Source organism: Tupaia chinensis, unplaced genomic scaffold (genome assembly GCF_000334495.1).
Source record: "Tupaia chinensis unplaced genomic scaffold, TupChi_1.0 Scaffold143746_1, whole genome shotgun sequence".
Taxonomy (NCBI): Eukaryota; Metazoa; Chordata; class Mammalia; order Scandentia; family Tupaiidae; genus Tupaia; species Tupaia belangeri.
In genome coordinates, this window is record NW_006203595.1 from 398,880 (window position 1) to 412,608 (window position 13,729).

Sequence of the window (13,729 nt, forward strand, 5' to 3'; positions counted from 1 at the left end):
TAAAACAAAAAATTAATAGGAGCTGGCTAGGTATTCCTCATCCCAGGTGGAGAGCTTGATAGTATTCCTCTAGTCACCTGGGTATGTATGGGGATCTTAAGACAAAGCCGTGTTGGCCCAAATAAAGGTCACTGGGCTCCTGCTTCTTCCCCTCCTCTCAAGAGAAGAGAGCTGGATATATATATATATATTTTATTTTGTTTCGTGTGTAGGCTAATCTAGGAAATCTACAAAGTCTGCTTTTCTCTCTTGCAAAGCAGTCCATAATCCCCACCTTATCTCCCGTAGATGCCTAGGGCCAGGCCCTCTGCAGGTTTTCCCATCTGCAGAGTTGCTATCACCGAAGGTGACTGGCCAAAACATCTCCTCTGCAACCTGGGGGCTGGGCTGATTTCCCCAGTTGGGTGTGATGAGGACTTGCTCTTAAGCTGTGGAGTACTAGGAGATGGCAAGGGATGTTTCCAGCACTTTCCGTCTCTCGCCTCTCCCCCTGTCACTTTGCCTCTTCCTTTCTCCACCCCAGCTGAAGGGAACCTGCTTCTGGAAGCCTTTGCCAGACTGCCAGTAATGGGAGGGAGCACAATACTGAACTCTCAAGGTCAAGAAAGGAAGGAGCTTAGAGAAAAGAGACAAGAGGGACTCCCTGTTAGGAGTGAGGCTGGGAGGAATAGCCTCACATATTTAGAGGAATTAATAGCTACCCTGAAGCCACTGCAGAGCTTTCCAGGGTCCCTCAATGGAAGCCGCAAATGGATGGAGACTGGAAGACTAGATGCTCAGAAAATGTTTGCAGGCAGCTCTGATTTCTGTCTCAGGATTTGAGTTGGAGCTTTCCATTTCTTCCTCCCCACAGGGTCACTCTGGGGAGCGGGAGGGTGGCTAGGACTAAAGGGCTTAGGTCTAGCCCCAGTGGCAAATCCTAATGTGCTTCTCCTTCTCCCCTCCCCTCCTCCCAGCATGTCTGGCCAGATGGAATTGAAATCAGGTCAAAATGAGTATCCAAGGCAGCCTGCATTACGGAGAGAAGGGGTGGGGTAGGGTAGCAGAAGCTTCCAAGGGTTTGATGAGGTTGGGGCAGAAGGACAGGGTGGAAGGGAAATGCCACTGTATTTTTATCTTGGTGGTAGTAGTTTGGTGTTAGATTATAAATAAATGACTATGCTCTTGTTTTACTTTTGCTATGTACCTATATTTATGTATGTGTGTGTGTGTGCGTGTGTGTGCGTGTGCGTGCGCGCGTGCGTGCGTGCACCGTGGGTATTTTTAAGCGTTCTCTCTATTTAGGGCTATAGTACCCTTCTTCAGAATACTCCCTGCCCTCCAGACCCTGCTCAGCTGCTGTAGAGGTCCCCCTTAAGCTGTGCCCTAAGTACAGTATTAGGCTCTGCAGGCAATCCAACTAAGATGGAGTCACCGGGAAGCTTCCTACCAGCTTGGCAGGAGCTTACGAGGAGGACCGGCCACAAATGGGTTTACAGTTGATTTCTTCCTAGGGATTGAAACTGTTTATTGCAGCCTAATGAAAAGCTTGAGAACTAGATAGAGAGATTTTATATTATACATAAGAACATATTTAAAGAGGTATAATCTAAAACAGCAATGTAGAACCTTTCTGTGTATGTGTGTGTTCACACACTTATGTGCGTCTGTGCTCAGAGGCATCTGGAGGGAATGGAAAGACTATCAATCGGAAGGTAGATGTCATCATGGTACAAAGCTTGAAGAGGATTTTCAGACTGCCCTTTTCCACGGTCCCTTCTTGTGTTGAGCATCAGGCCATGGGCTGGAGATGGCTCTCTGGCATAAGGCCCACTGTATAGTGCCTGGGCTTAGCCCAGCGTTATTCTTGAACCCACAGGAAAGCCAGAGGGGCATTCAGTTCTAGTAAAAAGAAGCCACTCAATATATATTTGTGGAATGGATGGGTGAATGAATGAGTCATTGTAGCATTGCTTTGGCTGGTTACCACTCTTCAAATTTCTCTAGTTGGCTCTTGGTTATGCAGATCTGGAGCCATTTCTTGCTTCTTACAAGGGAATCAGTTCCTCAGATATCCAACCCAAGATCAGATGGGATGGTTATCTGGGATTTTCCATTTTCCATTTAAGAGTGATTCCTCTGCATCGATGGGTTTAGTCAAGTATTGACTGCAGTGGTATTTAAAAAAATATATAAGATCTCAAAGTCTTATTGCTGTTGTTTGAAGATGATTTCTTCTTTGAATCATCTTTGTGAGAAAGACCTCTATTATTAGTTATTCTTATTGATAAAGAAACTGAAGCAGAGCAAGATTAATGACTTACCCAAGGTCATAGGGTAAGCAGTTGTTGGAGCAGAGATTAGAAACAGAGTACATACTATTGGGTTTTTATGAGATCGGAATCTACAACTGATTCTTGAAAATATCTGGCACATTCTTCTTTCTTTTTCGTACCAGTTTGACCGCCTCATTTATATTTTGAGATTTTGTTGTACTTCAAAGCCAATTTCTGAATTTAAATGATTTATTCGTTTATTTTTTGTTTTTTTCCTACCAACATTTTCTTTCTCTCGTTCTAAAACAATTATTGTTATGTGTAGTTGTTATCTCCTCCATAGAGAATCATGCTAAAAACCAAATGTCTATGAACTTTTCTCCTGTCTATACTGGAAAAAGCTACTGAAAAAGGTGCAAGTTTTGAAGTCATACAGGCCTAGGTTTGGATCCTGACACTCTTAGTGTCTCAGTTTCCTTATTCATAAAATTGGAGATAATAAAATATACTTTTGAAGGTTGTAAATATTAACTGAGTTTACATATGAAAGTATATGGTGTAGTGTTTGCTATGGTCAATGTTCAAGAAATGCTCTGTGTGAGGTGATTAGGATAATTGATTCTATTTTATGCTGTGGTTTCCCAACTAATTTGAATAGGCAGCTTAAGGGATGGAAATCAAGCATTTAATTTAGAAGAACAAGGTGCTATTTAAATGTACCCTGGTGAACAGACCTTTATACAATCAGCTAATGTTGAAAAACCCATACTTGGTGCTGTGTAAAACACAGTGGGTCCCATGCAGAACTTCCAGATTCATCTCTGAATAGCCTGTGTGGTGTGCATTGTCCCGTACCCCCACCAGATTTAGCAAGTGTCATTATGGAGTACTCTAAATCCCACGTGAGTTCTAAATGACTCCCTACTCCCTTGACTAAATGCCTTCATTAGTTCACATAAAATTGGGAGACAGCTAAGCAGTTTCCTGTGTGGTGACTGAGAACATATCAATGATTGACTTCCTTTAAATTTGGAATTCAGTCTGTTAGAGCAGTGGTTCCATTAGAAAGCACCAAAATCCTGTCACAAGGAAGCCAAAGGATATTGGCTCCGAGGATAACAGGATAAAGGGGCAAGTCTCTGATTCTTTGCATTGCCATAGTAAAGGTTTGTTGATTTGATTGATTTACTTATCTGTAGAGTTTAATGTCTTCCTGTTTGTGTAACCTTGGGGAAACACTTCTAACATGTTAGGTCAGTTTATTTAATGTTCATAGGTAATCTTTTATGCTTCCCATCACTGTCATTAATTGCCTTCCAACTAGGTAATAAGATAGTAATTCACTGATGCTTAGACTACTCTCCAAGGTAGAGAGTAGTACCGTATGTTCATTCCCTTAGAGAGGAAGCTGAGACCCTGCGATGTGAAGTGACTGCTTAGTGCATACAGCTAGCCATGAGAAGCTAAATCACATGTTGGAGCATATGTCGGGAAGCTTGTAGTCTTGCAGTATGGCCAACAGCTGAGTTCTGTTTCAGAGCAACCTTTGACTGACAGTAGAAGCCAGTCTCTTCTGTCCTAAGATGCAATTCTGGGAAAGGTCCACTTTAGTTAGTGGGACCAGGTTTGTCAGCTTCCTCTTCAGGTGCACATTACATGATGGTAGAAAATAGGATTTCTTAAAAAATACTTATCATTCATATTTGGTAATTAAATATGTGGTGACTTTTTAGTGCATTTAAACAATGATCCAGCATTCACATGTGGGTTTTTTTTTTTCTACAGAGATTTAGGAAAAGCATATATGAATTATTAAAATTGCAGCTTTTTTTTTTTTTTAATTTTAGTTTTTGTTTTTGCTATAGGTCTTGTGCACTCGCCAGAGAAAGTGAAAATGGATAGCTACCCCATAATCCCTTTGGGATTTTGGGCATGTACATGCACACACACCAGTGTGTTTTTCAGGTTGCTGGGTCTAGGACTTGAACTGTGGTTAGTCAAATGGGAATCCAGTGCCTTAACCACCTCACCACCTGCTGTCCCCAATTATAGCACCTTTGTATGCTCTATGGTCTAAGATAAGCAACCGGGCTGAAATTTCTAGCCAAAATATATTTTTGTCAGTGTCCTCTTCTGCTTTCTATAGCTTTTCCCCTTTAAATTTTATTGAGGTGTAACATATATACTGAAATATGTACATAAGTGTACAGCTTGAGGAATTTTCAGAATATGCCCGTGTGACCAGCACCAATATCAAGAAATTAGCACAGATACAGCACCTCAAAACACTCCTCATGGTCCCTGGTAGTTACTACTTTCCCCAAGGGTAATTGCTATCCTGACTTCTTCTTTTTTTTTTTTTTTTCAATGGGAACTTTAATATTTTTTAAAGAATTATTTCATTTAACATTATTTATTATTATTATTTTTTCAGTTTGATCAAGGAGAGACAAAGAAAGAGAGAGGGAAAGTGAGAAAGCAAGCCACCAGGTCCGGGACTTGAACCTCAGTTGGCCATGTGGTAGTTCAGCACCTTTAATCACCGGACCACTTGCCAGCCGTCCTATACTGACTTCTAATTATATAAGTTATGTAAATAGAATTATATTATATATTAATCACATTATTTTTGTCTTTCACCTAATTGGCATAAGTGAACTAAAGTAGACCAAAGCACTTGTTCTCTGTCTCCACTTTGGTCTGCTGGCTTGGGTTGGTTAATAGTTGCTTGGGTTGGTTAATAGTTATTTTTTAAATTTAATTTCATTATTTATTTATTTTCACATTTGCTGTAGGGCACATGTTGTCACTAGAGAGAGAGAGAAATAGAGGGAGAGAGAGAGGAAGAGAGAGAAAGAAAGTGAGAAAGCAGTCCACTTAGTTCTGGGACTCAAACTGTGTTTGGCCATGTGGGAGTCCGGCACCTTAACTACCACACCACCTGCTGACCCTGAGGTTGGTTATTCAATTAATTAATTAATTCATTCATTCATTCATTTTATGCCCGAGGGTGTGTGTGCATGAGAGAGACAGAGAGAGAGAGACAGAAGAGACAGAGAGAGCACCCCCCCATGGGGCCTGATCATGCCAAAATTTTCTAAACACCCTGTGTTTTTTCCAAGCCAGCAGGGCAGGACTTGTACCGTAGATGGCCATATGGAATTTGGTTTTCTCTGTACAGTGCATAACTGGGGCCAGGCCCTTGTGTGGGTTGTTAATTATAATCACAGATGAATACTATTTGATAGTTCTGAGCTGTTTTAAGTTTAATGTCAATTATGTGGGATCAAGGACCCTGGAGTGTTGTGAAGAATAAATGACAGAGAAAAAAAGTATGACTAAAGGCTCCTTATGCTTTTGACTCATATCTGAATCATATGTCCTCATACCACAAGAATGGACCTGCTTGATTCATCGCTATTATCATTAAAATAATTACTGTGGGAACAGCAGATGGCATAATGGTTACATTGCTTGACTCCCACATAGTTGACCGTGGTTTAAGTCCCGGACTTGGTGGCTTCAAACTCACGCCCAGCTTATGTACATGTGTGCCCAAGATCCCAAGAGGAGAGTTGAGGAGAAGGGATTGTGGCTTGGCCATCCCCAGAGGGGGTGATTTCTTGCTTTCTGTCTCTGTCTCTCCGGCGAGAGGCACACTGTACAGCAAAAATCTCTCTTTAAAAAATAATAATTACTGGGACCAGCAGTTAACATAATGGCTATGTCGCTGAACTCCCATGTAGCTGACCACAGTTTGAGTCCCAGACCCGGTGGCTTAAACTCATGCCAGGTGTGTGTGCGTGCGTGGCCAAGATCCCGAGTGAAGAATGGAGGAGAAGGGATTGCGGCGTGGCCATCCCCCCCTGGGGAGTGATTTCTCGCTTTCTATCTCTTTGTCTCTCTCTGTCTCTCTGGTGAGCACATGCACCCTATAGAAAAACATCCCAAAAAAAAGTAATAATTACTGTGGCTTGCAATCCTATGGATTTCTAATTCTGGTTCATTAATGATAAAATGTTTGTGTGTCTTTTGGTTGATGCTGTGATTATTCGACTGAATTTGCAAAATTCCTATTTTATTTACAGAAGGGGAAACTGAGGTAATAAAATACTTAGTAATTTTCTCCAAGTAACTTTGGGACAAAACTAAAATTGGAATTTAGCTTATTTTAAGATTTCTAAGGCCCAGCCTGCTGTTAATGCACTGCGCCCTAGAGGCTGAGACCCAGGTTCAATTCCTGGTCCAACTTGAAGACTGGGTGTGATGGCAAGCATCTGTAATCCCAGCAGCTAGGGGAGGCTGAGGCTGGAGGACCACAAGCTCAAGGCTGGCCTGGGGAACATAGCAAGACCTTGTTTGAAAAAGAGCTGGCATGATGGCGTGTGCTGTATTTCCAGCTGGGAGAATGAGGCAGGAGGATCACCGCAGAATGGCAAGATTCTGTCTTTAAAAAGGGAGGTTAGCAGGTGGTGTAGTGGTTAAGGTGTTGGATTCCCACATGGCTAACCATGGTTCAAATCCCAGACCTGGTGGCTTGAAAGTCATGCTGTGTGTGTGTGTGTGTTGTGTGTGTGTATGGCTAAAATCCTGAGAGAAGAATAGAGAAGGGACTGTGGCATGGCCATCCCCCTGTGGAGTGATTTCTCTCTACCTCCCAACCCCTGCTGTGAGCAAATGCACCCTTAAAAAATAGTCCAAGGATATTGCTGGATAATTGACTTTGATCGAAAAGATTTGAGGGACCAGCAGTTAGCGTAATGGCTATGTCACTGGACTCCCATGTAGTCGACCGTGGTTCAAGTCCCGGACCTGGTGGCTTAAACTCATGCCGGGCACAGGTGCATGCGTGCTCAAGATCCCAAGAGGAGAATGGAGGAGAAGGGATTGCGGCGTGGCCATGCCCCCTGGGGGGATGACTTCTCGCTTTCTGTCTCTCTGTCTCTGTCTTTCTGGCGACTGCACACATCCTATAGAAAAAAACTCCCAAAAAATAATTAAAAAAAAAAAGGTTTTTATCATATGGTTTGTGCGCTCGCCAGAAAGACAGTGAGAAATCACTCCCTGAGGGAGATACTCATGCCATAACCCCTTCTCCACCATTCTCCTCCTGGAATTTTGGGCATGCACACATGCACACATGCCCACCGCAATTTTCAAGCTGTGAGGTTTGGGACTCAAATCATGGTTGACCATGTGGGAATCCACAACACCACCTGCTGGCCCCACAGTCAGTCTTTAGAGACTTCCTTGCTATAGATTCAAGGCATGTGACCCTTTTATTGTTAGAATTGAGATGACCTGGACCAAACATAATGATGGAGCTGGCAATTGTAGGTTTCTTTTGATGTCTCTATACTACTCAGGAGGAGAAAGAGTAAAGAGCTTCCCATGATATCAAGACCCATCTAAGCTTAGTTCCATCTCAGACACACTACATATCCCCTGTCTGAAGTCCTGGGGAATAGATCCTATCTGTACCTACTCAGCTTTGAACTAAATGTTTGATGAAATGGCTCATCCACATGTAATTTATTCTTGAGAAAAGGAGAAAAGAGGCAACAGGTGCATAAAAATATCCACAGCTGCAGTAAGAGGTTGGCTTAATAACTGAAAATGTAAGGTGAAGAGTTACACCAAATGGAGAGGGGAAAAAAAAAGGTCTTTGAAGTTATATGAACTTGATTTAAAGGCCTGGAATTTGGCCCCAGGATACATAATCCACTATAGTAGATAAGAATCTATTCCTGAATCACTGTTTGGCCCTAGCCAAAACAGGAACATTTTCTGAAGCCGCTCTGCCAGCATCTGGAAGACTTGGCACCAAACTGACCCTAAGAAATTCATCATGCCTCCTGTGCTCTTCGGTCAGAAGCTTACCCTTAGGGTTTAGGAATTGCCTCTTGAAACACATTGAGTTCCCAATTAGAAATTGTCCTTATTTAAAAGTGTTAAGGAGAGCCAGCAGGTGATGTGGAGGTTAAGATGGCTGGATCCTACATAGCTGACTGTGGGGTTCAAGTCCTGGACCTCGCAGCTTGAAAATCGTACTGGGCGATGTGTGTGTGCATGCCCAAAATCATGAGAGAAGAATGGAAGAGAAGGGATTGTGGTGTGGTCATCCCCTCTGGGGTAGGGGGTGATTTCTCACTTTTCCTCTCTCTTTTTCTGGTGAGCACACGTGCCCTACAGAAAAAAAGAAGGTGTTAATTCTCTTAGGTCTAGATTTCGTTCCCTAATACCATCACCAGAGTGCAGAAGGGGGAGAGAGAAGGCAGGTGTTAGGTATTAGTGACAGGAAAGAAAGGGGCAAGCTTCTCAGAACACCTGGTGCCCTACTCTTCGGCTCAGCTCTGCTCCATAATATGTCTGACTCTGTTCACCTCAGGGTTTTGATTTTGTTTAATTTTTTAAAAAAATGTTTTGGGAACTAGCAGTTAGCGTAATGGCTATGTCGCTGAATTCCCACGTAGTCGACCGCAGTTCGCATCTCGGACCCGGTGGCTTAGAACTCATGCCGGGCACATGTGCGTGCATGCCCAAGATCCCGAGAGGAGAATGGAGGAGAAGGGATTGCGGCATGGCCATCCCCCCCAGTGGGTGATTTCTCGCTTTCTGTCTCTATGTCTCTCTCTGTCTGTCTGGTGAGCGCACGCGCCCTATAGCAAAAACCTCTCAAAAAAAAAAAAAGTTTTAACATGTTCCCAGAAGGCACTCAGTTGGCTCCTGAGGGCAGAAGAGAGGAAGGAAAGTGAGAAAGGACCCCACACACACCATAGAGCTTAGCGACAGCACATCCCTTTTTCTCCATGTCTCCTTCCTTTCAGCACCTTAGGCATGTGTGTGTGTGTGTGTGTGTGTGTGTGTGTGCGCGCGCACACACACACACGTGCACCTGATGTGATTTTTGAAACCTCCAGGTTGGGGACTTGAAACATGTGGTTGACCATGTGGGATCCTGCTCCCTTGATCATCACACCATGGGCTAGTCCTGTTTTTGTTTTAGACAGAGTCTTGCTATGTTGCCCAGGCCAGCCTTTAGCTTGTGATCCTCTTGTCTTAGCCTCCTGGTATCACAGGCATAAACCTCCCACTTACTTTCTTTCTGAAAAGTCCCTGACTTAACATGAGATGAGGAGATGCAGAAAGAACACCTAACACTTTGTATTTCTTTCTTCTTGTTGTTGTTTTTATATTTTTGGGGGCGGGGGAGGTTTTTGCTATAGGGCATGTGCACTCAACAGAGAGACAGAAAGCGAGAAATCGCCCCCCAGGGGGGATGGTCACGCCGCAGTCCCTTCTCCTCCATTCTCCTCTCGGGATCTTGGGCACTCACGCACATGTGCCTTGCATGAGTTTAAGCCACCGGGTCCGGGACTCAAACCGCGGTCGACTACATGGGAGTCCAGCGATGTAGCCATTATGCCAACTGCTGGTCCTGACTTTGTATTTCCTTATATGCTCGGGAACAGGGTAGGGACCAGGATGAAGTAAAATTTTTTAAAAAGACAAATGGAACGGATGTTATCTTGAGCTATTCATTTATTGCATGATTTATTTAGAGTGGAAGCATTGTTTTTATGTAAAAAACATGTCATATAGGTTTTCTAAAAATAAAATGCATTTAAACTCATTTGAGAGAATGCTTGTGAGTTTAATTCATTTAAACTAAATCCATCCTGTAGTGTTCCTGAAGAAGCCAGAGCCCAGTTATAAACCACTACTAGAAAGCATAAGATTGTCTTCATATAACTTCTAGTGAAAACTACTTCTGGGACTGGACTATTAAAAACAAGAATCAAAAATTTTAATTCTGAGTTGCAGTTAAAGGGAAAGACCATGCTCATCGCTGTGCCAACAATTGAAGCCTTTTCATTACCTGCAGTGGAAGTGGTTAGCTCTGGAAGAGATTACCAAAAGAGTAAAAGGAAACCGGGACCAGCAGTTAGTGTAATGGCTATGTCGCTGAACTCCCATGTAGTTGACCACGGTTCGAGTCCCGGACCTGGTAGTTTAAACTCATGCAAGGCGGGTATGCAAGTGTGCTCAAGATCCTGGGAGGAAAATGGAGGAGAACGGATTGCAGCATGGCCATTCCCCCGGGGGTGATTTCTCGCTTTCTGTCTCTCTCTCTGTCTCTTTCTGGTGAGTGCACGTGCCCTATAGCAAAAACTTCTCGAAAAGGAGGAAAAAAAAAAGAGTAAAAGGAAACTAAATCAGTTGAATAAAAAAAAAAGACAGCCTGACAAGATGGGAATTAGGCAGAGGTGAGTGAGGCAGGGTTGTGCAAGTACAAAGAGTTTGTCGTTCCTTAACATTTTCATATTTTGTTCATCATGGATATTATTGATCTTGATTAATGAGTATTTTTGGTGCCCTCTTAAATTTAGCATCTAAGGCAAGGAGCCTCACTTACTTCACTTTAGTCTCCTCCCTGATCAGGAAAATGAGGCTCGAGCAAGTCAAATAATTTGCTCATAGACACCCAACCAGAAAGTGGCAGAGCTGTGATTTGACGCCAAGTCTGCTTTGCTCCAAACCCATGTTTTTTCCTCTAAACCTTCAATTTTTTAACAGTTTTCATAGAGGATTATCTTGTGCCACTCAAAATAATTAATCTATGAAATAAAGGTGCATTCACTGGTCCAGAAGTGGGAGAAATGACTTAACAATTTGTTCCAAACCTAGAGTGTGTGAACACTGTTCTAAGTGCCAGATGCTTCTGAGAGGTCAAGTTGGCTTTCTGCCTGCCTGATTCTTATAACTTGTCTTGCATCTGGCGCTTTTGATTATTCTCTGCTTGAAACTCCTCTTTGCCTCCATGACCCCATCTCTTCTCCTGGTTTCCTTTTTTTTTTTTGGAGAGTTTTTTTTTCTATAGGGCACGTGGGCTCGACAGAAAGACATAGAGAGACAGAGAGACAGAAAGTGAGAAATCAACCCCCAGGGGGGATGGCCACACCACAATCCTTCTCCTCCATTCTCTTCTCGGGATCTTGGGCACACACGCACATGCGCCCAGCGTGAGTTTAAGCCACCGGGTCCAGGACTCAAACCGCGGTCGACTACATGGGAGTTCAATGACATAGCCATTATGCTAACTGCTGGTCCTTCCTTCTGTTTTTCTGACCATACTTTTTCTATCTGCTTTGTGGACTCTCTGTTTGTTTGTTTGTTTGTTTGTCGTAGGACACATACACTCACCAGAAAGGAGACAGCCATACAGAGGGAAAGTGAGAAGTCACCCCCTAGGGTGGATGGCCACACCACAATCCCTTCTCCTCCATTTTCCTCCCAGGAATTTGGGCATGCACACACAACACGCACCAGGTGTGATTTTTCAAGTCACCAGGTCCGAGTCTCAAACTGCAGCTGGCCATGTGGGAATCCAGTTGCCCTTGCTTCCATGCTGACCCCTTTTTTGCCCATTTCTTAAATGCCAGCTACATAGTTTTCCCCATTGTAAGTACCCTCCCTGTACGTACTGATGACTGTTCAATTCTCTATCTACAGCCCAGACTTCACTTATTGACCTGTCTACCATGCATCCCCACTTGGATGTCTTGGAGATAACTCAACTGAAACAAACCCCCAAGTAGAGTTCCTCATTCCTTCCTACTCTGCCCCACACCCAGTCTGCTCCTCCTGATATATTCACATCTTTTGAGGATGGTAACTCCTTTCTCTCCAGGCAAAGCCAGAGACCTAAAAATCTTTCTTGACTCTTCCCTTTTCCTCAGTACCACATCCACGGTCTGTTTATTTTGCTTTCAAAGCATCCTCAATGTTAATGCTAGTCCAGGACTTTCCCCTGATCTCCTTGTTTCCAGGCATACCTCTCCTGACTCATATTCCACACTATTTTCTGAAGGTCCTTCCTGAAAAGCAAACTGGTTATGTTACTCTCCCTGGCTTTTAAAACAAAGCACAACAGATACCGTTCTCCATGATGATTCATATCTATCACCCCCTTCCTCCCTTCCCCAATCCTATGCTGAACTGAGGCAGTATTTGCAACATACTAGTCTATTTTGTGCTTCAGGGTCTTTGCTCATCAAGCTTCCTCTGTCTGCAATGCCCATCCTTTACTGATCTTTCAAACAATGCTCCTCTTTTAAGGTTCTACTCCTGAATTTTGGTCACCATTTGGGGAGTTTTAACCACTCCCTGCAGTGTGCCTCCACTCTATCCACTACGTAATTTTATCCAGCACTCGCAGCACTTTATTATACTTAGGTATTTATGCACCTGCTCTTTCTCTTGTAAACTTCATGCTTCAGGAAGGCAGGGCCTTTGAAAAAGACTGATCTTTCTATTTAGAGTAACATAGTACAGTGCCTAGCATAAGGATACACTTAATAAATACTGGATGAATGAATGAATGGATACTTAATGAAAACAAAGCAGTGGCTCAAAACAATAAGACACTTGATAAAATATGGTCAATTTATTCCAAAATAAGGATCAGGCCAATTTGAAGAGTGAAAAATATGAATGATCTATTACTCTGAGACCAATATAATTCTATTACTTTGTAGTATATCCAGTAACTCACTTCTCTATCCTATCATGTTTCCCTTTGGCCTACCATTGAGACTCATACAGTAACCATGCTGTTTTCTAATGTTTACCAATCTATATTCCCCTAGTAGACTGAAAGGTTCTTGACACTCTCTTATCATCTCTGTATTTCTAATTGTAACCCATAGTAGATGTTCAATAATATTTGTTGAATTAAAATTAATAAACTTGGGGACCAGCAGATGGCATAATGGTTACATCGCTGGATGTCAACTGCGGTTTGAGTCTGGACCCGATGGCTTAAAGCTCATGCTGGGGGTGTGTGTGCCCAAAATCCTGAGAGGTGAATGGAGGAGAAGGAATTGTGGTGTGGCCATCCCACCCCCCAGGGGGGGATTTCTCGCTTTCTGTGTATCTCTGTCTCTCTGGTGAGTGCAAGCACACTATAGCACAAACCTCTAATTAAAAAAAATTAACGAACTTAAACTAGGCTAAGGAAAATAGTGTCTTGTAAACGTCTGGGGATTTATCTCAATGAGTGTGAGAATGATTTTGTCATACTATATTTTCAAGATATATAAGGGACTAACATTTACGTACATCTTAATTTTTCTATTTGCTCAGAAAACCTTTTTTGTTCTCATAGATTCCAAAAACATAAACTCCAGCTCTTTTTCAAATTATCACAGGTTCCAAATTATGGAAGTCCAAATTAGTGAGGCTTTGTCATACTGTGCTTTGCCTTATTTTATTTTCCTTAGGTTTGGACAAGGTAGGCACTGGAAATGTGAATGGGACCAATATGTAATAATTTTTTTGAGTCCAGTGAATTTTATTTTATTTTATTTTTGTTTATGATTTTAAAAAAATTGGGGGCCAGCAGGTTATGGTGGTTAAGGTGCTGGATCCCACATGGCCAACTCTGTGGTTTAAGTCCTGGACCTGGAGGCTTG

At 42.7% G+C, this 13,729-nt stretch overlaps 1 protein-coding gene across 1 annotated transcript in view; it reads left to right on the forward strand.

The window, feature by feature from the left end:
• TMEM35A (transmembrane protein 35A) overlaps window positions 1–13,729 on the forward strand; it is an 18,627-nt gene that overhangs the window by 2,123 nt on the left and 2,775 nt on the right. The gene's annotated exons all lie outside the window — the stretch shown is intronic.